The sequence below is a fragment of the Lynx rufus genome, unplaced genomic scaffold (genome assembly GCF_022079265.1).
Source record: "Lynx rufus isolate CCGP_SWC_20201006 ecotype Redwood Valley unplaced genomic scaffold, mLynRuf1.p SCAF_10, whole genome shotgun sequence".
Classification (NCBI taxonomy): Eukaryota; Metazoa; Chordata; class Mammalia; order Carnivora; family Felidae; genus Lynx; species Lynx rufus.
This window is the reverse complement of record NW_025814824.1, coordinates 8,274,119-8,298,719: the sequence shown is the minus strand read 5'-3', so window position 1 is coordinate 8,298,719 and position 24,601 is coordinate 8,274,119. Positions and strand designations below refer to the sequence as shown.

At 45.3% G+C, this 24,601-nt stretch overlaps 1 protein-coding gene and 1 long non-coding RNA gene across 2 annotated transcripts in view; both read right to left on the bottom strand.

Moving 5' to 3' along the window:
* The window catches only part of LOC124505204 (histone-arginine methyltransferase CARM1-like), a 248,552-nt gene that overhangs the window by 123,843 nt on the left and 100,108 nt on the right, over window positions 1-24,601 (bottom strand). The gene's annotated exons all lie outside the window — the stretch shown is intronic.
* LOC124528122 (uncharacterized) lies at window positions 4,341-18,751 on the bottom strand. Its single transcript, XR_006966096.1, has 3 exons — window positions 18,449-18,751; window positions 6,103-6,473; window positions 4,341-4,674 (listed from the first exon to the last, which is right to left on the bottom strand). It is a non-coding gene; the product is annotated as an uncharacterized LOC124528122 (long non-coding RNA).

Sequence of the window (24,601 nt, the reverse complement as noted above, 5' to 3'; positions counted from 1 at the left end):
AACTACAGGCCATTATCTTCGATAAACATAAATGCAAAAACTCTCAACACAATATTACCAGGCCAAATTTAACAACACACTATGATAATTCATCCCTGGGACACAAAGATAGCTCAACATATGTAAATCACTAAATGTGATACACCATGTGAATAGAATGAAAGTTAACAGTCATTCAATCATCTCCGTAGATGGAGAAAAAGCACTTCATAGAATACAACATCCTTTCCCGATAAAAGCTCTCAACAAAGTAAGCACAGAAGGAACGTATCTCAATTTAATAAAGACTATATATAACAAAACCAGAGGTTACATCATGCTGAATGGTCAGAGGTTGAAAGTTTTCCTCTAAGCTCTGTAACAAGACAAGGGTGTCTACTCTCACCCTTCCTATTTAACAGGGTGCTGAAGTCCTAGCCAGAACAATTGGGGGGGGGAAGACATTCAAATCAGAAAGGAAAAAGTAAAACTCCTTGCCTGCAGATGATATGATCTCATAGAGAGAAAATCCTCAAGACTTCACTGAAGCACTATTAGAACTAATGAACAAATTCAGGAAAGGTGCAGGATACAGAATTAGTCTACAGAAGTAAGTTGCATTTTTATATACTAACAATGAATCTAAAAAAGAAAGGGGAAAAAAATCATTACAATAACATCAGGAACAATAAAATACTTTGGAATAAATTTAACCGAGGAGGCGAAAGATCTGCCCACTGAAAATTGAAGAAGACTTTGATAAAAGAAACTCAAAAACACCAACAAATGGAAATATATCTATATCTATATCCATATCTATATATATCTATATACCTATATCTATGTCTATATATCTATATCTATATATCTATATATATATATACCATGTTCATGGTTTGGAACTAATATTGTTAAAATGTCCATAGTACCCAAAGTCATCTATACATTTCATGTAATCACCATCAAATTCCAGGGGCAAAAAAATAATAATAATAATAATAATAATAACACTAAAAATTCCACTGGCATTTTTCAGCAAAACAGAATAAACAATCCTAAAATTTGTACAGGACCATGAAAGACCCCAGAATAGCCAAAGCAATCTTGAGAAAGAACGACAAAAGCTGAAGGCATCACACTTCCTGATTTCAAAAAACACTACAAAGCTATAGTAAGCAAAACAGTATGGTACTGTCATAAACACAGACACATACACCAATGGAATGGAACTTAGAGCCACAAACAAATCCTCACATATATGGAGAACTAACATTTGACAGGGGAGCCACGAATACTCAACGGGTAAGGGCTAATCTTGTCAACAAATGGTGATAGGACAAACGACGAACCACATGTAGAAATTTGCAATTGGGCCTCCTGAGAAGTAATGTGAAATAGACTACAGACTTCAATATAAGAACTGAAACCATAAAACTCCTGAAAGAAAACAAGGAGAATCTCCTTGACGATGGTCTTTGCAATGACTTTTTGGATGTGACACCAAAAGCAAAGGCAACGAAAGTAAAAATAAATGAGTGGGATGATACCAAAAATCTGCACAGAGAAAGACACGACCAACAAAATGAAGGAAGATGGAAGAAAAAATTTGCAAAACACATATTGGATAAGGGGTTGATAGACACACACACACACACACACACACACACACCCCCCTCACAACTCAATAGCAAAAAAAAAAAAAAAAAAAAAAAGCCAATAAAAAAATGAGCAGAGGGACCTAAATAGACATTTTTCCAAAGGAGGCATACAAATGGTCAACAGGTACATGAAAGGATGCTCAATATCACTAATCAGAAAAGCATAAATCAAAACCATAATGTTGGTGACAATGCGGAGAAAAGGAAACTCTCTTGCATGGCCGGTGGGAATGCAAACTGGTGCAGCCACTCTGGAGAACTGTATGGAGGTTTCTCAAAAAAACTAAAAACAGAACTACCCCACAATCCAGCAATTGCACTATTAGGTAGTTGCTCAAAGGATATAAAAATACAGATTTGAATGGGTACATGCACCCCAATGTTTACAGCAGCATTATCAACAATAAGCAACATATACATACAATGAAATATTAATTAGACCTCAAAAAGAATGAAATCTTGCCATTTGCAATGACATGGATGGAGCCACAAAGTATCGTACTAAGTGAGGTAAGTCAGAGAAAGACAAATACCCTAGCAATGAATGCATGTGGAATTTAAGAAATAAACAGATGAACATACGAGGAAGGAGAGAAGGAAACAAACCACAGGAGACTCTTAACAACAGAGAACAAACTGGGGGTTGCTAGAGGGGAGGTGGGTTGGGGGATGGGCTAGAGAGGTGATGGGGATTAAGGAGGGTGCTACTTGTGATGCGGACTGGGTGCTGTGTGTGATAAATCACTGAATCCTACTCCCGAAACCAGTATCGCACTGTACGTTAACTAGAACTTAAATAATAAATACAGATGAGGGGGAGAAAACCATCACGAGATGTCACCTCACACCTGTTAGGATGGCTATTATCAAAAAGATCAGAGATAACAAGCGTTGGTAAGGATGTGAAGAAGGAACACTTGTGTATTCTTAGTCGGGATGTGAACTGGGGCAGCCACAATGGGAAACAGTATGGCAGTTCCTCAAAGAGTTATAAATAGATGAAAATGAAAAACAGGATCCAGCAGGAATGCCTGGGGGGCTCAGTCAGGTAAGCGTCCGACTTCGGCTCAGGTCATGATCTCGCGGTCCGTGGGTTCGAGCCCTGCATCGGGCTCTGGGCTGACAGCTCCGAGCCTGGAGCCTGCTTCGGATTCTGGGTCTCCCTCTCTCTCTGCCCTCCCTTGCTTGTGCTCTGTCTCTGTCTCTCTCTCTCTCTCAAAAATAACTACCATTAAAAAAGTAGCGCGCAGCAAACCCATTTCTGGGTATATATCCAAATAAAGTCAAATCACTATCTTGAAGAGATATCTGCACCCCCCCCAGGTCACTGCAGTATTATTCACGGTCGCCAAACCAACCTAAGTGTCTGTCTATGGATAAATGAATAAAGAAAATAGGGTTCATATACTCAACGGGATATTATTCAGCCACGAGAAAGAAGGAAATTCTGCCGTCTGCAACAACATGGATAGAACTTGAGGGCATGAAACCAAGTGAAATAAGCCAGACAGAGAAAGGCAAGTAAGAGATAGTATCATTTACACGTGGAATCTAAAAAGACTGAACCCACAGAAACAGAGAGTAGAATGACGGTTGTCCAGGGCTGGGGGTGCAGGAAATGGGGAGATGTGGAAAAAAGATACAAAGTCCTGGCTATAAAGACGATCCAGGGCTGGCGATCTGATGCACAGTGTGGGATGATTACATTAACAATACAGTAGGGGCGCGTGGGTGGCTCAGTCGGTTAAGCGTCCGACTTCGGCTCAGGTCACGATCTCGCGGTCCGTGAGTTCGAGCCCCGCGTCGGGCTCTGGGCTGATGGCTCAGAGCCTGGAGCCTGTTTCAGATTCTGTGTCTCCCTCTCTCTGTGCCCCTCCCCCATTCATGCTCTGTCTCTCTCTGTCTCAAAAATAAATAAACTTAAAAAACAAACAATACAGTATTGCATCCTTAAAGCTGCTAAGACACTGAGACCTTAAATGTTCTCACCACCACAAACAAATGGTATTTGAGGCGATGGAGGGGTGAATGAACCCTACTGAGGTAATCATTTTGCAACAGATAAGGATATCAAATCACCACACTGTACTCCTTAAACTTACACAGTGTTCTATGTCCATTACACCTTGATAAAGCTGAAGGGGGAGATCCCGAAATAATACAAAGCAAAGGAAACAAACAAAAAAGAATATCAAGTTTACAAAATACTGCGCTTGAAATTTGTTTCCAGCCTCTTGCACACTCAGGTACACACACACAGGCGCACACATACACACGCACGCACACAGGTACACACACACGTACACGCACCCACAGATGACTCAAATCCCAGGAAGTACGGTCTACAAGTCTACACTGTAGATACCAAGGGTGCAGGCTCACTCTAACCTGTCTGGCATCCAATGGTGGTTCCTCTCAATCCTGCCTCTCCTGCTTACTAGTTGTGTGACTGTGGACAGATTCCTTCAAGATGTGTCTCCATCCCACCCTTTGTATAATGAGAATGCAAAGAACACCCATCCCCCGGGGTTGTGGCTGAGTATGTTTATATTTACTCACACGTGTGCATGCGCCGATTTATATTTTATACAATACAAAAGTACGTTCCTCCTTGCTTACGTATGTAAGCAATTTACACTTGTAAATGTGTATATTTACATACACGCGTTATCAGGAAGCACTCAGTGTTAGCTCGGGTTGGAAATTATTTTATTCTACAGAAGGAAAACGAGTGGACATAGGTGTGAATTTTATCCAAGTGGCCGCAAGGGCTGTCCTCGCTGGGGAGCTCTTCGTTTCACAATGACTCAAGGGGAGGAGGGCCCTTTCTGGGTGTTTTCACCGAAGGTCCAGCGTGGAAATCACACCGGCACAAGGGAAGGGAGCCAAGAAAGCCAGCTTTGCTCGGAAGGCTGCAAGCCTCTGAACAACCTGAGCCGCGGTGGCCAGAGGGCTGGTGGTGAGGCACCTCCTCATCCAAACGCATTCGCTGATCACCTGTGGTATGCTAGGCACAGGATGAGGGGCTGTGGAGGGGCTATAAACAAAGTTAGAACTGAGGTTCTCACCCTGAGGAATACGTGACTCCTCACACACACACACACACACACGCGCGCGCAAGAACACTACAAAGCAATGCACTTTTACACACCAAGTGTTGCACGATGATCTGTCTTCACAGATTCCAGAAGGCAGAGTGTATTCCTTCCAGGAGGAAAGGCTGCTTAGAGGAGGTGACAGGCGAGCCAAGGTAGAAGGAGGAATGCGAGCAGGTGAGGAGGAAGAAGGAAATGGCCGGAAGCAAAGCCCACGGCAGGGAGGTCTCCGAGCGGGAGTGCAGGTGGGGAAGGTGGCCTGGTTTTCCAGGGTGCAGAGGCCAAGACAGAGAGTTAGGGAGAAAACGACAGCTGAACAGAAGGGCCCCCTGGTGATGCAATGCTCAATGTGAGGCTGGACTTGTTAACAGGGGGAGGGTCAGATGCCAATTTTAATGATCTTTGCATTGAGCTTTGGGGCTGCCAATGGGTATCACAGGTGACTTCTTGATCGGTTCCACCAAAACGCATTGGACTGCAACCCAGCTTGCGTGAAAGAAAGAACCACTCTGTCCAGGACAGGGGCTGGCACACTGTGGGAGCCAGGCACGACTTCTGGAATAAAATTCACCTGTTTACGAATTAAATGAGTGAATGTATGTCAAGTGCTTACAAGAGTGTCCAGCACAAAAGACGCCCTACAAAAGTACTGCTATTCTCCCCTCCCCCTCTTTCTCTTCGTCCCCCTCCTTCTTCATGAGTACAGCAGTACCATCCAAAGTGTGCACCACAGCCTCAAGGAGTCCGGTCTACTGGGCCAGGGTAGCCAAGTATCACCACACAGGTTGTGCACTGCACAAAACATCCACAGAGGCTATGAAGAGCGTCGTGTGGAATTATTTTATACAGCAGCCCTGCCCAGGCAAGCTTTCCATGTCATACTCAACTTGGAAGTTCCTCTCACACTTCAGAATTCCAGAGTAACCTCAAAAATCCTTCCCACTGTCAGAGCAGAAGGCAGATCAAAGAGTGGACAGAGCAGAAAGGAAGCGCAGCACTGCAGAAATGAGACAAGAAATCCCCAAGGTAACTGGAGCTGCGGCAGGCATTTTTTAAAGGATATCAGAAGAAAAGAGTTTGCAAAAAGGAAGGAATGAGAAGATCACTGCTTTAAAAGCTTGAACTTAGGTAACTGCACTCGAAGCGTGAGAAAGTTCTGCGATTGGTATGAAACACGTGACTCGAGAGGGTAAGGGGTCAGCGTGCACGGAACAGAACAGCACAGGATTCAGGACACAAAAGGACTCATGAGTGATGTCGACTCAGGAAAACTTGAGGAAACAAATGGAAAGGGGCAGGACTGTCGCTAAGTAAGGGGTTTACTCCTCTCTGGAGGGAAGATCGACAATTAGTGAGTTACCGCTACTTACCGTTATGGTCTCAGAAGGGTGTCTGTGACACGGATGTTGTCTAAAAGAAAACAATTTAGAAAACTATGCCATCCCAACCATATGGAGGTTTTAATCATTCACGAGTCACTTTGTCATCTTTTGTCTTTACAGGCTGAGTCAAAGGAGTCGATACCTAGGGACAGACAGGTGGTCCCCAAGCCCATTAGGATTCTAGGCGGTGGCCGAGGGGACGGGGGAGCTGGGCCCTACTGCCACGGGGTGCGGCGGGCTGCAGGGGTTCATAGAGGTGCACGCATGGGCCTTGTCGCAGCAGTCCCAGGTGGGTGGGTCTGTTCTTTCTTGGAGCCAACACCCAGAGCATTCCAAAATCTCCAGCAGCTGTACTGCCCCTGTGGAGATGACAGATGGTCCCCGCTGTGCCTCTGTCACAGCCATGATCACGTTGTCACGTTGTGTGACAGGGACCGGGGCGCGCAGACCCTTCTTTGCCGGACTCCCAGCCCCTGGAGAGGGCAGCCCTGTCTGCTTCACTCTCGGATCTCCCACAGAGACCAGCCCAGCCCTGGGGGACACTTACAGCTTGCTGGGCTATGCACACGACATCCACCATCTCGTTTACTGGGATTATCCCCTCTTCGCAATGAGGAAACCAAGCCTTAGGGGATAAACTAACCACAATTAAATTACACAGCTGACTGGTGACAGCACCAGGCTTTGCACCAAAACAAATCACGCTCTTAAAAAGAAATCTTCTTTTAATGTTTATTTATTTTTGAGAGACAGAGAGTGAGCAGGGGAGGGGCAGAGAGAGAGGGAGACCCAGAATCCGAAGCAGGCTCCAGGCTCCGAGCTGCCGGCACAGAGCCCGACGTGGGGCTCGAACCCACATAGTACGAGGTCATGACCTGGGCCGAAGTCGAATGCCTAACCAGAGGCGCCACCCAGGCGCCCTACAAATCCTCCTTTTAGTTACCATGTTACCCTGCCGTTAGATCACCGGTAGGCAAACTATGACCCACGGGTCAAATCCAGCCTCTGGCATGTTTTTGTATAGACCAAAGGCCAAGAATAGTTTTTATATTTTCACATATTTTTTTAACTTTTTAAAGTTTACTTATTTATTTTGAGAGAGAGCACACATGAGCAGGAGAGGGGCACAAAGAGAGAGAGAGCAGACTCTGAGCTGTCGACGTGGAGCTCGACACGGGGCTCGAACTCACCAACCGCGAGACCACGATCTGAGCCGAAACTGGGAGTCGGATGCTTAGCCAACCGAGCCACGCAGGCGCCCCCAATTTTCACATATCTTTTTAAAAAAAGCAGAACAAGAATACTTCGTGACCAACGAAAATGATATGAAATTCAAACGTCAGCGTCCCTAAGTTAAATTTTACCGGAGTACAGCCACACGCATTCTTTCACGTATCATCTATGGCTGCTTCTGCGCCTACAACGCCAGAGTTGGGTACCTGTGACAAAGACCACATGGCCCGTGAAACCTAAAATATTTACTGGCCAGCCCCTCGTCATCCCATCTCTAGATACACAGGTAAGCAGCACACATGCTTCTGGGCCCAGCTGTGCAGGCAGATTGGCAGAAAAGGTCCGAGAAATCAGAGTGAGGAGTGTCGGGTCAGCCGGGAGGCGCCACCACCCATGGCCAGGCTGACAACCTGGCCACACCTGGAACCAGTGAGGCGGGCACGAGGTGCTCGGCCACGGGCACTGGGACCGGAGGGATTGCTAACGGGAGTTCTGGGGACCGGCGGTTTTGCTAACGGGAGTTCTGAAGGTCAGTGAGGATGCTCAATAAACCACTGATTGATTTGGCCACCTTGCAAGTCATCAGGATCTTACGGATGACTGAGCTCTGCGGATGATACGAAAATCGCATTTAGCCTTGAGTCAGCAACCCCCTCTCCCGCTGAGCTCTCTGCAGACATGCCAACAAGTTGCAGAACTGACAGATTTGAGCATCCCCACCCTCTGCTGGGGATGCTAATTGACTAGTGACATAGCCAGGAGGCAAACGGCAGGAAGGGAGAGGGGCAAGCCAGATGCCTGCACAATCTTGTACTGGCAGGACAAGAAGGGCCTGGTTGAGCCTCCTCTCTGCACAGCCAGGAGGGCCCAGCAGAAGCGGCTGGGAAGCATGAAAGGCAAGAAATCAACTCTGTGGCAGGAGGCTCAAGAGGAGGGAGAGCCCTACGTTTTATGGGTCTCCTGCTAGACGGTCAAGACAGACGACACCCCTGCCCCAGTAGGAGCTGGAACACAGTGGTCACCGCACGAGTCACCAGTTCCGATGAGCTACTAGTACAGGATGTCACCAGCTGTGACCTGCTGCTCTCCAGTCACTCCTCTGCAGGACGGCTACCCGAAAACGCGCCGCGAGAGGAGCCGGAGGTAACAGACAGCACGTCCTTGGACAGCAAAGTCTTACAATAGATAAAGCAGAGGCTCTGGAGCCAGAACCCCCAGGCTTCGGTTTCACCTCTGACCCTATAGCTTCCTGCCTGATCCTTACCAGGTCGCGGAAGTTTTCAGATCCTTGGCAAGCTCCTTTGCAAAATGAACTTAGAGAGTTAATCGATGGGCTGTGTGTCCTGTGGGACTCAGAGTTGGGTTTATCGGCATACAGCGGAAAACCCAAATAATAATGACTTCAACGAGACTGTGATTTTGATTTATTTTTCTGTCGCATAAAAGAAGTCCAGAACGAGGCAGCTCAGGGCTGGTGGAGTCATTCCACAGTCATACATAGGCAAGTATCATGTACCCTTCCCCTGTGATGTGTTCCAAACATACTTTCCAGGGCGCCTGGGAGGCTCAGTCGGTTAAGCGTCTGGCTCTTGGTTTCGGCCCAGGTCACGATCTCACGGTTCATGGGTTTGAGGCCCGCAGCAGGCTCTGTGCTGAAGGTATGGAGCCTGCTTGGGATTCTCTTTCTTCCTCTGTCTCTGCCCCTCCCTGCTTGCACACACACACTCTCTCTCACTCGCTCAAAATAAATACATAAACTTTAAAATAAATAAATTTAAAAAACATACTTTCTATCCTCAGGGTGCCTCACAGCAATCATGTATACATCCCAGGCAGCAAGAAACTGAAAGGGGCAATGCATAAGTAGCCAACAGCCCGTGTTAAGGAGATTTCCCAGAAACCCAATCAAATAACTCCAGCTCCCCTCTTTATCTGCAAGGCTGGCTGGGAGGTGCATGTTAGCTATGCTCATTATCACCCCTAACAGTATATGACTTCTGACAACATGGAAGAAGGTGAGAAGAGAAGAAGGAGACACTTAGCAGTCTGTGGCAATCAGCCACAAATGCTTACTTCGTTCGAAGGCTGATGCCATTCCCAAATGACCTCATGTGTAGGAAAGGACACTGTAAGGCTGCACGGGGTCATGCAAACAAAATCCACTCTTTTGCTTCCATACAAAGCCCTTCCTGACTGTGCCCCATTCTGCCCTAGAAGCCAGTCGGCCTCATTCCCGCCGGCCTCGCACTGGCTTCTCACCAGTGTGGGCAGTTCCTTGCATGGCTTGTCTCTGTGCCGTGGATCTCGTGTCTTTTACTGTTCTTTGCCCATATGAGAAGCCTCCTTAGAGCTCCAGAGTGAACTAGGTGTCTCTTTGCTGTGCTCCCACAGTGCCCCAGGGATGTTCTATCCCATCTTTCTCCTTATTACCTTGAAATGATCAATCTCTGCCTTTGTGCTTCCCACTGAGCGACACAACAGGTCTAGCCCCATGCAGCAACAGAGCCCTTCCCATGCGGCCAGTCCAAATTCAGATGTGCTGCTAAGTGTCAAATGCAATCTAGGAGATTCCATAAAGCACAGCACAAGAGAAAAAGAACATGAAACATTGCATTAACAATTTTTCTGCACTGGTTTCGTGTTTAAGTTACGATGTTTTGGGTTTCCTGGGTTAAACCAGATTATTAAAAGTAATTTTACCTGTTTCTTTGGCTTCAAAGACATGTTTACTAGGACACTTACAATTCCAAAAGTGGAAAGAGTTCTGGAGACCGATGTTGGTGATGGTGGCACAGTACGAGTGTACTTAACACCACGGAATTGCACTTAAAAATGGTTAAGATGGTAAATTTTACATTATCATTATTTCTAACAAAATATGGAAAAATATTTTTTAAACACTACATGCGTGGCTCACGCCTTACTGCTCTTGGTGGGAGCTGCTCCAACGTATAAAGCCTCTGGAGGGAAGCAATAGCAGCTCATTGACTTTCGTGTCTCGAGCCTGCACAGTGCCCATTCGCTCAGCATGGGCTGGACAGACTTCTTATACGGGATAAAATCTTTGATCACATATATGGCAAAGGCGGGTGACAGGAAAAGGTGGTAGGACAAGGGTCTGGAAGAACCAAAATGTGCCCCGTGTGGGGCTTTGAGAAAAGTTTGGGAAGCCACAATGTGGCCCCTGTCACGTAGGGGCTGGCACACAGCCCCACGGACCTGGGTTCAAATCCTAGTACACCCGTGACTAACCCGTGAATGACCCTGACAAGTGACAATCACCCTGAGCCTCAGTTTCTTCATCTGTAAACCAGGGATGATAATAGCACTGACCTCATTGTGTTGCAAAGGGAAATAAAGGGAATCTGTTGCCACGGTCCCTGAAGCATAATGAAATGATCAGTAAATGTTACCTATTATTATTATTATTATTATTCGCTTTTACGGGCCTGTCATGAAGGAAAAGCAATTTTTACAAAGTTGCCCAAAGCCAACCTGCATTAAGTCACTTCCCTGCCGAATATTAAAACAATTTTTAATCTGAGAGGACAAAAATAATTTGAGCTGGCAGATGGCATAATGTTGTCACCCACTTTGTTGCTCGGAATTGAGTAGATTATACATAAATACCAAACTCTTTCCCTATTTGGGAAAGCATCTGACTCCTGGAGCTGCCGCGTGTTCTGTGGTCCCGCGGCAGCCGCACGATGTCGCAGCAGCACAGGCAGGTGGACCGGCTGTGGTGGCTGAATCACACAGAAGAGGCTTGTTTGCCTCTTAACACTCCAAATCGCAGAGGTGTGGGACAGCATCTGCTGCTAATTTAGGCTCTGTGTCCACGTCCGGTCAGCACAGGGGTCTCTGTTTCACGTTATTCTCACTCAAGGACCCCAGGCAAGAAAGTGCCTCAGGACGGTGGGTGCAAAACACCAGAAAATGACAATGGCCACACGGGCTTGTAAAACCTTCAGAGAGAAAGGACACAGCTATTGGCCAAGGCAAGTCTCACCTCCACGCCTAACTTGAAGGAAGCATGGCAGGGGAACCCTATCTCGTGGCCGCGAGAGCGACAACAGAGCAAATATCCGTGCACAGCTCTTCTCACTGCCTGAGTAGAGGGTCTTCCAGAGGCAGAGATCCGATCGCACCCAGTGTCCCGAGTTCAAATTCTGGGATTCTAACAAAATCTCCCCCAATTTCGCATCAACAGAAAGCAGTGAAATGCAAATTCAACTGATGCACTATTTTTTAATTGTTTTCTTTTTTTTAAGTAATCTCTATGCCCAACGTTGGGCTCGAACTCACAACCCTGAGCTCAAGAGTTGTGTGCTCTATGACTGAACCACCAGGGCACCCCGGATGTATTCTTTTTTAGGACAGTTGAATTAGTGGTGCCTGGGTGGCTCAGTTCGTTAAGCATCTGACTTTGGCTCAGGTCACGATCTCATGGTTTGCGAGTTTGAGCCCCGCGTCGGACTCTCTGCTGTCAGCACAGAGCCCGCTTTGGATTCTCTGTCTCCCTCTCTCTCTGCCCTTCCCCCACTCATGCTCTGTCTCTCAAAAATAAACATTAAAAAAAAAAAAAGGACAGCTGAATTAATAAAACCTACAACATCCAATTATGTTAAGGTTTCAATGAAACAATACACAGAAACCCCACTAGAGTCATCATAAACCAGAACACGTGTTCTGGAAAGCAACCCAGCGTATGTACAGGAGCAAGAAAGAAAACTTCATATCCTCTGGCACATTTGTTCAACGCCTGGGGATTGGGCAGAATGAAACCATCCAAAAGCTATGGACCCAAAAACATTTATTTATTTGTAATACGAAAAATGTCGCTATTACTAATTAGAATTGCAAGATTATTATTTATACTGAAAAACAGAAATCATTTCAATGTCCTACTGTAAAGGATCACGCAAGTATTTTATAGGAACTCGTTTGTGGAATATCACTCAAGTATTTTCAATGATGCTTATAAAGACTAACAAACAGGGAAATATACTGACGACAGAATGTGACATGAAAATAGCAGGGTACGAAATAATACGTAAACAACAATCACAACCATTTAGAGACGGATACAAAACAAAAATGCTGAAAATAATGAAGCCAAAATGCTAACAGCAGCTGTATTGATAATATCTTCGCCCCAGATACAATAATAATGAAAAATAAACTTTAAAGTGGAATCTGAACAAACGACAATTATCTTCGATCGAGAGGGGTTCTGTGAAGTGGCTGCCTGGGCTGAAGTCACTTTTGGAAAATGGGTCTTTCCACAAGAGCAGGGATCTATGATAGTGCAAGCTCACAGAAGGTGCTCAAAAACATTTATTGTATAAATAAACACAGAGAGTGAATGAAGCAAAGAAAGAAAAATAGCAATAAATTAATGTCAAATTAAGAACATGAAGATGTAGGGATCGTCTCTCTTGAGAACCCTGACTAGACAACTGTTAATCATTAATCAGAGAAATGGTTTTCAGGCCCAGAAAGAACAGTCTCTTAGGATCAGTTCTGCGTGAGCACAAAGTTCTAGCAGCCATGGAAACTCTTTATTTCTTCCTGATGGCACCTTTGCTATTACTTCCTTCTCAGTCATGCCCTCCTTGAGTGACATCCTCACACCCCCAAGATTGGTCCAGGATAGGGTATCAGTCAGAACATGTGACTGGTATAAAGAGAAGTTATTTTCCTTTAGCCACAAAATATATATATATATAATAGTGATCTTACCTTCACTCCATGATCTGTCCTGTTGTCTCAAAGATCCTCTGTAAACCCTATTGTTTAATGAAATTCCCAGGAAAGCCTAATTCTAGGTTTCCCTATGGAATCCAGACCTTCCTTAACCTAATTATGCAAGACTGCCACGTATGGTTGCACAGGATGTGCACTGCACAACCTAGGAACTAGATTATTTATCAGAAATACTTAGATTGATTAATTTATTATAATTCTTTAGCCAATGACAGTCAATAGTATTTTTTTTCCCTAGCAAAATCATGATTACTTTCTGGCAGACGAAAGAAAAACTGTCTTAAGGAAGGAGGTTTTTGGGTTTTTTTTTTTTCCCCTAGTTTAGACAAAGTGTTATGTGCACCGCAGTGGCTCTGAAGTCTGCTCAATGAGCACATATATTAGTCCCTGCCTTTTCCACCATGGCCTCACCTTACAAAGGTGGCACATTCAAATGCTTCATGAGCCAGACAGGTTCCGTAAGTAGGTGAAGGGGCCCACGTGTGTGCATCTCTAGAAAGTAGCAGCGGCTATAAAGAAACAGGGCTGGAGAGTAGAGACCTAGTGTAAGTGCCTTCAGGTTTAATTAAAACACAAAGTCACCCTGGAGGCTAAATGTAACTCATCTGGTAAACCCATCTGCCTGGTCCACAGTTCACAAACTCTGGCTCTTGGTCAAGTAAGTGACGAGAAGAAGGACAGAAAGCAGCTTATTTGTTGAAACTTAATCTTCCTTATTTCCCGCAGTCAAACCCACAGAAACCTCAAAAGGCTTCCGGGTTGGTGCTTCTCAACAAGGGGTGATTTTTCTCCCCCAAGGAACACTGGGCAATGTCTGGAGAGGGGACAATGTCACAACTGGGGACGGCGGTGCTGTTGATTATCTAGTGGGGAGAGGCCGGGGCGCTGCTAGACTAACCCAACAGGGTGCAGCACAGCACCCACCCCCCCCCCCCCCCCCCCCGGCAACAGAGACATCATCAGCCGGCCTCCAACGTCAATGGTGTCATGGTGGAGAGAAAAAAAGAAACAATTTTTAGCCTGATGAGAAGAGAAGCCTTAAACCCTGGGCAGAATCTACAGGTGTGGACAACAGAAGAAAGGGTTAGCCCATTTCTCGACGGGGCACAGTGGAAAGGGGTGACTGAGACGTGGCCAAAGAGCTGTCGGTGTTTCTAGGCCAAGGGCTGTTCCAGCTCCTCCTTCTGGGAACCCCGGGAAGCACCCGTGTGCTTCTTGTTCACACGACAGGAGCCATTACCGTACGTGCGACTTGCGGGCAACTGTTTCCTTACCCCCTGAACCATCGCCGCACATATTTCGGCATCTTCAATTCTCTCCGCAGAGAAACCTTGACTCACGTGCTGGAGAGGGACGTTAGACTCTGCAACACAACTTGTTGGTAAAGAGGTTGAGTGCCGTGATTCGGGCCCCGAGACCTGAATCACGGCACTCAACCTCTTTACCAACAAGTTGTGTTGCAGAGAAATGACTGCTGAATTTCAAACTATCAGAAGCAGATTTTAACTCCATTCTGATGTAAGAGATTGCCTCTGACTACACATCCCAGTAGATCTGATGACCCTGAAAACAGGCAAATCAACACATGCTGTCTCAATACATTCTTTTTTTTTTTTGAATGTTTATTTATTTTTGAGAGAGAGAGAGAAAGAGCATGAGTGGGGGAGGGGCAGAGAGAGAGGGAGAGACAGAATCCGAAGCAGGCTCCGAGCTCTGAGCTGTCAGCACAGAGACTGATGCAGGGGTCGAACCCACGAGCTATGAGATCATGACCCGAGCCGAAGTCGGACGCTCAACCGACCGAGCCACCCAGGCGCCCCTTCCAAATCATATTTTAATGGACTTTCCCATGTATCATTTTTAAAATTTTTTTTCATGATTTTTAAATTCGCAGAGAGTAGTATAAAGATTTCTATCATCCATAGGGGCGCCTGGGTGGCGCAGTCGGTTAAGCGTCCGACTTCAGCCAGGTCACGATCTCGCGGTCCGGGAGTTCGAGCCCCGCGTCGGGCTCTGGGCTGATGGCTCGGAGCCTGGAGCCTGTTTCCGATTCTGTGTCTCCCTCTCTCTCTGCCCCTCCCCCGTTCATGCTCTGTCTCTCTCTGTCCCAAAAATAAATAAACGTTGAAAAAATAAATAAATAAAAAAAAATAAGGGGCGCCTGGGTGGCGCAGTCGGTTAAGCGTCCGACTTCAGCCAGGTCACGATCTCGCGGTCCGGGAGTTCGAGCCCCGCGTCGGGCTCTGGGCTGATGGCTCAGAGCCTGGAGCCTGTTTCCGATTCTGTGTCTCCCTCTCTCTCTGCCCCTCCCCCGTTCATGCTCTGTCTCTCTCTGTCCCAAAAATAAATAAACGTTGAAAAAATAAATAAATAAAAAAAAATAAGGGGCGCCTGGGTGGCGCAGTCGGTTAAGCGTCCGACTTCAGCCAGGTCACGATCTCGCGGTCCGGGAGTTCGAGCCCCGCGTCGGGCTCTGGGCTGATGGCTCGGAGCCTGGAGCCTGTTTCCGATTCTGTGTCTCCCTCTCTCTCTGCCCCTCCCCCGTTCATGCTCTGTCTCTCTCTGTCCCAAAAATAAATAAAAACGTTGAAAAAAAATTAAAAAAAAAAAAAAGATTTCTACCATCCAGATCCAAAGCTGACTGAGACTTCATCAATCTCCGTTCATTTCTACTGCCGTGTGTCTTGTGTTTTGTTGGCTGGACATTTTAAAGCAAATCCAAGACTTAATGCCATTTCCTCCACAAATATTTGAGTACTATTCAGGTATTTTGTGCGCACGTTCCACAAGAAATGGGGACCAGAGAGTACGTTCCTATAATAAATCTTGAGGGCAGAGAGGCACGGAGGGGGCCAGGCTCCAGCTGGGTTCAAGCGAATATGAGTTTTCCCCAAAAGAGAAAAAAATTGAAAATCGGCTGCTAAAAGCTCGGAGTCTTGACTTTTTGCTTTCTTGAGTCATTATGTGAAGCATCACTGCAGAAATGCTCAGGGGAATATCAACTTTCCTACAGCAAAGGTGCAGACACAACTATAGGGAAAATCCAGCTATCGTTGCTAATTACGACTCTCCTTTCTCAATAATTGATAGACAAGTAGACCAAGAATCACTAAAGTTCTTGAACTACCTGACATTTAGAGAAAAATCCAAGCTGACCGTAACATAACACGTACTCTTTCCAGAAACACATGGAACATTCCCCAAGATGGACCATACTATGGGCCCTAAAACAAACTCCAACAAACTTGAAACAAAACATGTTCTCAGACCATAAAAGAATTCAACCAGCACGGTGAAAGGTATGTGGTAAGTCTCCCAATGTTTGGAAGTTAAACAATTTATTTCCAGATAATCCATGGACCAAAAAGGAAAAACCACGGGCCAAAGAACAACACATTATTTCGAACTGCGTGGCAAGGAAAACACAACATACCAAAATGTATGGGAGGTACAGAGAAGAGTGTGTAGAAAAAAATTTGTAGCATTCAATGTGTCTATTAGAAAAACAGAAAGCACTTAGGTTAATGCTTTAAGCATCCACCTTAAGAAGGGAGAGGGAGAAGAGTAACCAGAGAATCAAAGTAATCAGAAGGAAGGAAATCATAAAGACAAGAGAAAGAGTCAAGAAGATGGAAAACGAACAAAATAGAGAAAAATGAGCGACACCGAAAACTCTTTCACCGGAAGGCTGAATACAGTTGTTAAGTCTCTAGCTAGGCTGATCAAGGTGGGGAAATAGCTGTTATTGATATAAGGAGGGAGATCATACCAATACAAAGAATGATTACGCGGAACATAATGGCAGGTAATTTAACAACTTGAGTGAAATGGAAAAATTGCACGAAGACATAAATAAGTAAAATTCATTCAGTTAACAGTACATATATTTACTAGATCTCTATATATAAAATAAATTGCCTTTGTAGTTAAATATCTTCTTACAAAGAAAACTCAAGGTGCATTTGGCTTCCGTTGTTACTTCTGACAAACATTTGAGAACGAAGCAATGTCAAATTCCACACAAAGAGCTCACAAAACTAGTTTGGGGAACATGCCCCCATTTTACAAGACCAGCATTAATCTGACACCTAAACCAGACAAAGGCATTTTACTTATTTTTTCCAAAATGTTTATTTACTTATTTTGAGAGAGAGAGAGAGCATAAACAGGGGAGGGGCAGGGAGAATGGGGAGGGAGAGAATCCCAAGCAGGCTCCACGCTGTCAGCACAGGGCCCAACGCGGGGCCTGAACTCACGACCCGTGAGATCATGACCTGAGCTGAAATCAAGAGTCAGACGCTCAACTTCCTGAGCCACCCCCAAAACCCCCAAAGACATTTTTAAAAACTACAAAGAAACACCTGAAGAACATAGACACAAAAACTATTTATGAAATTCTAGCACATCTAATTTATAAAAAGAAACACACATCGTGACAATGAGCTTTCACTCAAAAATTCAAGGTTGTTTTAACATTCGAAAAATCAAATTCACCCTATTCACAGGCTAAAAATAAAAATGATACTCTCATCTTCATCTATCGAGAAAGACATTTTGCAAAACACAATTCAAGATGGACATGACTAGCAAATTAGGAACAGAACGGACTTTCCTCAACCCAACGAAGGATGTCTATAAAAATACCTACAGCTAATGGTGAAAACTGAATGTCTTCCTTGAGGTCATGAACAACGTAAGGATGTCTAGGCTCACTTCTTCTATGCAACACTGGCCTCCAGGTCCTAGCTGGTGCAGTAAGCAAGAAAAAGAAATAAAAAGGGTACAGATTGGAGAGGAAGAAGTACAACTGTCTCTAATCACAGATGACATGATCACTTATATAGAAAACCCTAGGAATCTACAAAAGAAGTCTACAAGAACTAAGTGACTTGGTGGGACTGCAGGATATGAGAGTAACGTACCCAAAAATCAACCGTGTTCCCAAAGCAATGGATAATCAATGCATACTAAATTCGGGCTATTTGAGGAGGAGCAGGCCATTTATGTAATTTCAAAGTACCTTTGCCCCAAATGCTTATTCGTCACGACGAACAGGGAAAGCACGGTAACGTTAACAGTAAAGAAACGGGAAAACATGTTGACCAGGTGCCCGAAATTCCTATTACCAACAAGAGGCAGAGACCTCAGTGCTCCCTAATGGGGTATCTACAGAAGGACACAGCATCAGGCTATACCTGGTAAAGCCCAAAGTACTCAAATAGATCAGAAGTAAAGCGACAGCGTGTGTGGGTTTAAGAGATCAAATGTGAGAAAATATGTAAATTAATGACTCTACTTAAAGGGTACTCAGAAGTTCTCGGTCACGTTCACGTACCTTCTCTGTAAACTGGAATGTTTTTCAAATAAAAAAAAAAAATGGGAAAGCTTTCCCATGATTCACCAACTCCTAGAAGAAGGTCCACCACTGTCTTTCTTCATTTCCTTTTCTCCATGAGTGAGATGTTGACACAAGCCGGCTTTGCCGTGTCTGTCGTTAGCATCCCAACTCAAGGTACGAGTTTTCTACGTTCAGCGTCAACCAGTGAAAAATGAAAAGGGCAGCTTAGAAGCTGGGTCCACGGGCCTTGCATTTTCTTTCTGTCACTTGGGCGCCTTCCTTCCTGTCTGTGAGCCTCGGTGTCTTTGCTTAAAAATGGAAACCAAGAGTGATAACACGCCGGCCTCACACGGCTGCTGTGACAATCACAATGAACGGAAGTATGACGCTTGGCAAATGCGCATAAAAATGGCATAATGCTCACAACAAAGCTGGGCCTCCGCTTCAAGGCTTCCGGACGCTCTCATTCTCCCTTGGGATGAAACCAGGATCCCCACCATGCCTCCAACATCTCACCTGATCTGGCCTCTGTTCTCTGACCTCGCCCCTCTCCTTCTCCCTCGTTTCATCTAGGCCCCCCGTTCTTAGTGCCTTTCTTCAGACACACCCTGCCTCACGGTCAGTGTAATTCTGCTCCCCAGTCTGGACACCCCCCCCCCCCGCCTTGTCCAGATCTGCACAAGGCTCCCCGTCCTGCACGGCAGGCCTCTACTCAAATGTCACTTCTCCATGAGGCTTCCCCCGCAAATTACCTACAAACGGTACACATGCTTAGTCCCCCGTCTTCCTCTGCCTCTTTCCCTGGTTTACTTTTCTTTTCAGCCTTTATCACACACAACTTCACTATAACTCTTCATTTATTTATTGTCTGTGCCCTTCTCTTCAAGTGTCAGCCACGGGGCGCCTGGGTGAGCGTCTGACTTCGGCTCGGGTCATGATCTCGCAGTTGGTGAGTTCGAGCCCCGCATCGGGCTCTCCGCTGACAGATTCTGTGTCTCCCTCTCTCTCTGTCCCTCCCCCAACTCGTGCTCTGTCTCTCTCTCTCAAAAACAAATAAACATTGAGATAAATGTCAGCTATATCATTGTAAGGACTTCTATTTATTCGGCACTCTGTCTTCAGCACATAAATGTGTGCTTGGCACGGAAGAGACTCTCGATAAATATTTGCCAGATGCATAAATGACTGAACAGGATGTCAACCTTGCACACGCCTAGTGCAAATCCACTAGCAGAGACTACTGCTTCACAGAATTTACCCCAAGTCCATTTAATTAAACATTTTTTCTCCGTTGGCATCTGTCACTAACTATCTCCACTGCTTCTAAAACGCGGTGAATTTAAATGTACTGGATTTCACAGTGGTCTCTGAGATTCCCGGAGGTCATGGGACATGTGACGAAATCAGCCTTGGAGATCACGGAGTCACAGTTCTGAAGAAGGAGAAAAAGGGCAAAAACACTCCTCGCGCAGACATATTTGAGTATTTGATCCTTTCTTTCCCAGAGATGCCACCTAATTATCAATACAGGTCAACTCCCCAATAAAGTTGGATTTTTCTCTCTTACCCAAGTTACAGATAATTGGCAGCTGTTGACTCACTTCTAAATCTAAAATAGCAGCCTCACATTTCAAATGCCACATTCTCTCACTCCGGAGAAGCCGAGCACATCTCAAAAATTCAGCAATTGTGTCTGATGGGCAGTGACACCAGCCGACAGCTCACTGTCAACACCTAGGCTGACAAATGACAATCAAGACCCCCCTGCCAGCAGGGACCCGGGCCATCTGGGACCCTCTGGGCGACAGCCAGCTTGGCCCTCCCTTGCCACCACTTCCGACAGCTGGGGACTCCGGTCTTTCGCTTCATAACGTGCACTGACAGACCCAGAGTGAGGAGACGGCCGTTCTTACCGTGAGTCTCCCAGGCCAGGAAAATCAGACAGGCAACTAACTCCTCCGGGGACTTTCACTGATTTTGAAAACTATTATTAGATTAAACCGAGGAAGCCCATCAATCCGTAAACACCTGCATTTGCAATCGGTGTGGTTCAGGGATTCATGGAGAGCAGTCAAGAGACAACATAAACCACAGAATGCAAAGGGGTTAGGAGGCGTCCGTGGGAAAATTCTCAAGTCCAGTCTGAAACTCCTGATAGCAATTATTTTTTCCTTCTTGGAGAACCAGGGAGACTGAGAGATTAGAGCCAGCGTTCTAAAGCAAGGCGGGGGCGGGGGGCGGTCAAGGCCATTATGCTCATTCCTGAAATATAAGTGACGCACTGAACTGATGAAAAATTTGTATCAGAATTGGTCCCACTTATGGGCTCCTTACTTAGAAATGTTCCTCTTGCTTTTGTGATGGATGTCAACAGATTAAGGAGAACCTTGATCGTTTGTATTCTATATCAGGTAAAAGCAAATTGAACCTGGATTTCATTACTGAGCCCCAAATCCCTGTCTCAGAGAATGTAATGAAAAAGGTCAGGTGATTCTCCCCCCCCCCCCACTTTGTCTGGTAAGTGACTAGAAATCATGTACAGAGGGCTTCGTGTAGGATCAGGGCAGCCGACTCCCATTATTGGCCTCATCACTATCTAGGCTCTTTAAGATACTTTCTTTCACGAAGAAGCCGGGAAGTAGTACGGGTGGTGGATAGAAAATATTTGGTCATTGGATATCCTAGGGAGTAAAATTCATCCCAATTTCTTAGGACCGTTTCTTCTTTAATTTTTAAAAATATTTTAAATTACTTTTGAGAGAGAGAGAAAGGGAGAGAGTGCAAGTGAGGGAGGGGCAAGAGAGAGAGAGAGAGAGGGAGACACAGAATCTGAAGCAGGCTCCAGGCTCCGAGCTGTCAACACAGAGCCCGACGCAGGGCTCGAACTCACGGACCATGAGATCATGACCTGAGCCCAGGAGGGACGCTTAACCCACTGAGCCACCCAGGAACCCTGAGACCTTTTCTATTGGCATCTCAAAATTTCTACCCCGCCACAACATAAAGAATTAAAGAAAAGGTTTTGTCCGGAAAATGAAAGGCAGCCTCAATTTTGAGAGTCCCTGAAACATCAAATCCCCAGGTCTGCTCAGACTTTTGTACCAACTCTGAACAGTACCCTCACGAAACACGGATACTGTAGAAACGCGCACTCCATGTGGGCTTTACGAGTATGTTTCCTCGAGGATTAAGTGTTCCAAGTGTGAAGACATTGGACGAAAGGCTTTCCTTGTATTTTTCTTGTGGCACAAGCTCTCTTCATTGTTTCCCTGGCTTCTTTCTTTCTTAAAACTACCCAGGTGTCATCGGGGAGGATGTGCGAGAGCGTGGGAAGAGTGTGTGGGCTTTGGAGTCAGGAAGCTAGGGATTCCAATCCGTGGTCGGTTAATTATTAGTCATATGACCTTGAGAAAGTGACTGATCTTCTCTGAATCTCAGTTTCCTCATCACTAAGATGATCTGTTTAATCTTCCCTCAAGTAGACGGTGTCTTATGTGACAGGTCAAACGTGTATGGTGTAAAAATGACATTGTGCCCTTAGCTTCATTATGTCCCATTATATAGGACAGAACAATTTTCCATTGCTTAAAGCCTTGCCTTCCTGAAAGTCGTGAACTCTTGACAAACATTCTAAAACATTTGCATCCTGAGATAAGCCACATCCTGATTCTCATTATCGAACGTAGGAATTACTTGCCTTTATTAAAACTGACAGCTTTTCACGGGGCCTGGGTGGCTCAGTCAGTTCAGCATCTGAGCAGCTTGGGTCATGATCTCATGCTTCATGGGTTCAAGCCCCACATCGGGCTCCTTGCTGCTGTCAGCACAGAGCCCGCTTCAGATCCTCTGTCTCCCTCTTTCTCTGCCCTCCCCCCACTCTTTCTCCCTCCCTCTCTCTCTCTCTATCAAAAATAAACATTTTTTTAAAAAGTAAAAAACAAAAAAACAAAAACAACTGAGGGCAATGCCCATCTAAGTGTCTGCTCAAGACGTGGGCGCTTGGCCTGCCACGGAGGACCGGACCACAGCGCCCACTGCTCAGGCTGCTGAGTGGCTGCAAGGACCACTGAGTGGTCTTAAGCTGCTCAGCCAGAAAATGGAAATAAGCTTGACAGAAAATAAAGAGTTTCTAAAAGCTGTGATCAAAAAACCCCAACAAAAACAAAAACAAAAAAACAAACAAAACACAAAAAATACCTTAAAACAAAAACAAAAAAACACCCAACTCAAGTGTAAGCCAGCTAGAACCGCAGAATGTTCTATTTGACCCACAAACATGGCCTTCTCTCTTCATCTGGGAGCCAGCTGTTGGGAAAGCCAGACCCCCTCACATATGTTTTATTATTGCAGATATAACTCCGCTCGGTCCTCGAAAAATGTTTATTAAGTTTGGCTTCTTTGTTTGACTTTTAACACGGAGGTCTCACTGAGATGCTCACGCAGACTTATCCACCAGACCTTCCAAGCTGCATTGCTTGAACCGTGCACTTTATAAGCCGAGCAGGTCCAGCCCCATGTTCTCTGGCTTCTAGGGTGAGTCTAACTGTACTAACGTAGTGATTTTGTACTGACTTAGTCTGTTTCTAAATTATTTTTCGTCTCTTGCTGTCTGGATATCTGCTTTTATTTCTGCCCAAAGCCTATTTGAATTATTTCTACCTAATGGATGTCTGGTCCCCTCTAACAAATGAAAAGTGCCGAGAGGTTGGTGTTCATTTTCATTTGGTGCTGTTGGTCTACACTTTGGGGGCTACCTTGAATGACAGAAGCATCTGCTTCTCTACATCAGGCGTTTAGTTTACCAAGACCAGGGGCCTGTCTCAGTAGAATTGTGAAGAGAGGTGCCCTGTGGGATGTCCTTCACTATTGATATTTTCTTTTAGCTATAAGAGACATTCTAAACTGCCTTGTCTGTGCCTGTCTTTGCTGCAAAGGTTGTTCACATATGCATTTGTTCAACTCAATGTGACCTATGAATGAAATTTCCAAGACTGTCATTCTCTGGGTGTTTGTAAATGAGAAAATCTCCCTCCTCCTCACAGAGAAAAAGTGTTGGGAGTAGTTCCTCTGCAGGCCTCTTTCTGGGACTCCTGTCTTACTTAGCATGCCAAGAGTTCAAGGCCTTGACTACTCTTTGCCTGGGCTGTTTCTCAGGGTTGTGTATGCAACAATCAACCTTCAGGTATGAAATAATATCTTCCTCTGGAGCAAAGAGCTTAGCTTGCTTACTGCTTGCTATAAAACAGCGGGTTCTCCAAGCTTGCTGTTCCTCTCCTGTAATGCCTACCATTACATACCATTACATACCATTACATGCCATTACATACCATACATTGCATGGTCAGACACCTACTGGATCCTCTGCACCTGCCTCTGGGTATCGGGGCTCAGAAAACTAACAGTATGCTGACATTCTGTCTACTGCTCTTTCTCGGAGTCATTAACTCCTTACCTCTGAGCCAGAAGTCTCGTGCCTTCTGTCAGCATTCATGAAACAGTGGCAAACTAACTTATTAGCTTGCAAGTCGGATAAAATTTCACCCTTCGCCGTTCGTGGCAGGAACAAATGGCTTTGTAATAGGGTCTGTAACTGTAACTCTTTGTGTCTATGGCCAATCTTTTGAAAGTACCCTTGAAGATCATAGGAAGATTCGGGAAGATCATAGAAATATGTCATTGGCATGCGTCACAGATATATCAAAGTCAAAAAGGCAGATCTACCACTGAAGGGAAGGAAACGTTTGCAAATATTTTGTGAGTTGAAACTCATTTCTCTTGGCTTGCAGGACAGAAGGCTCTGATTTGTGGGTTGTACGGTAATTGTACAAATGAGCTAGGATGTATGCTAAAGTAATGAAAATGTTGATTGCTTCTGGCTTTTCATGAATACCCATGACTACTGCCCGGGAAATGTGAAGTGTTCTGAGTGTGTGAATTTCTTTCTTTTGAAAGAAACAGGGAACACTCCTCTCATAATCATGACAGATTAACTGGTACCATACTTTTCCTTCCACTGAAACAAGAAAACTACATGAAACAAGGAAAATACATGAAACAGTACCGTCAGACAGCAGAGAACAGACAGGCAATGCAAAATTGTGATCCAGAAGGGAAACCAATGAGGACACTGCTACAATTAGCCTGGTTTTC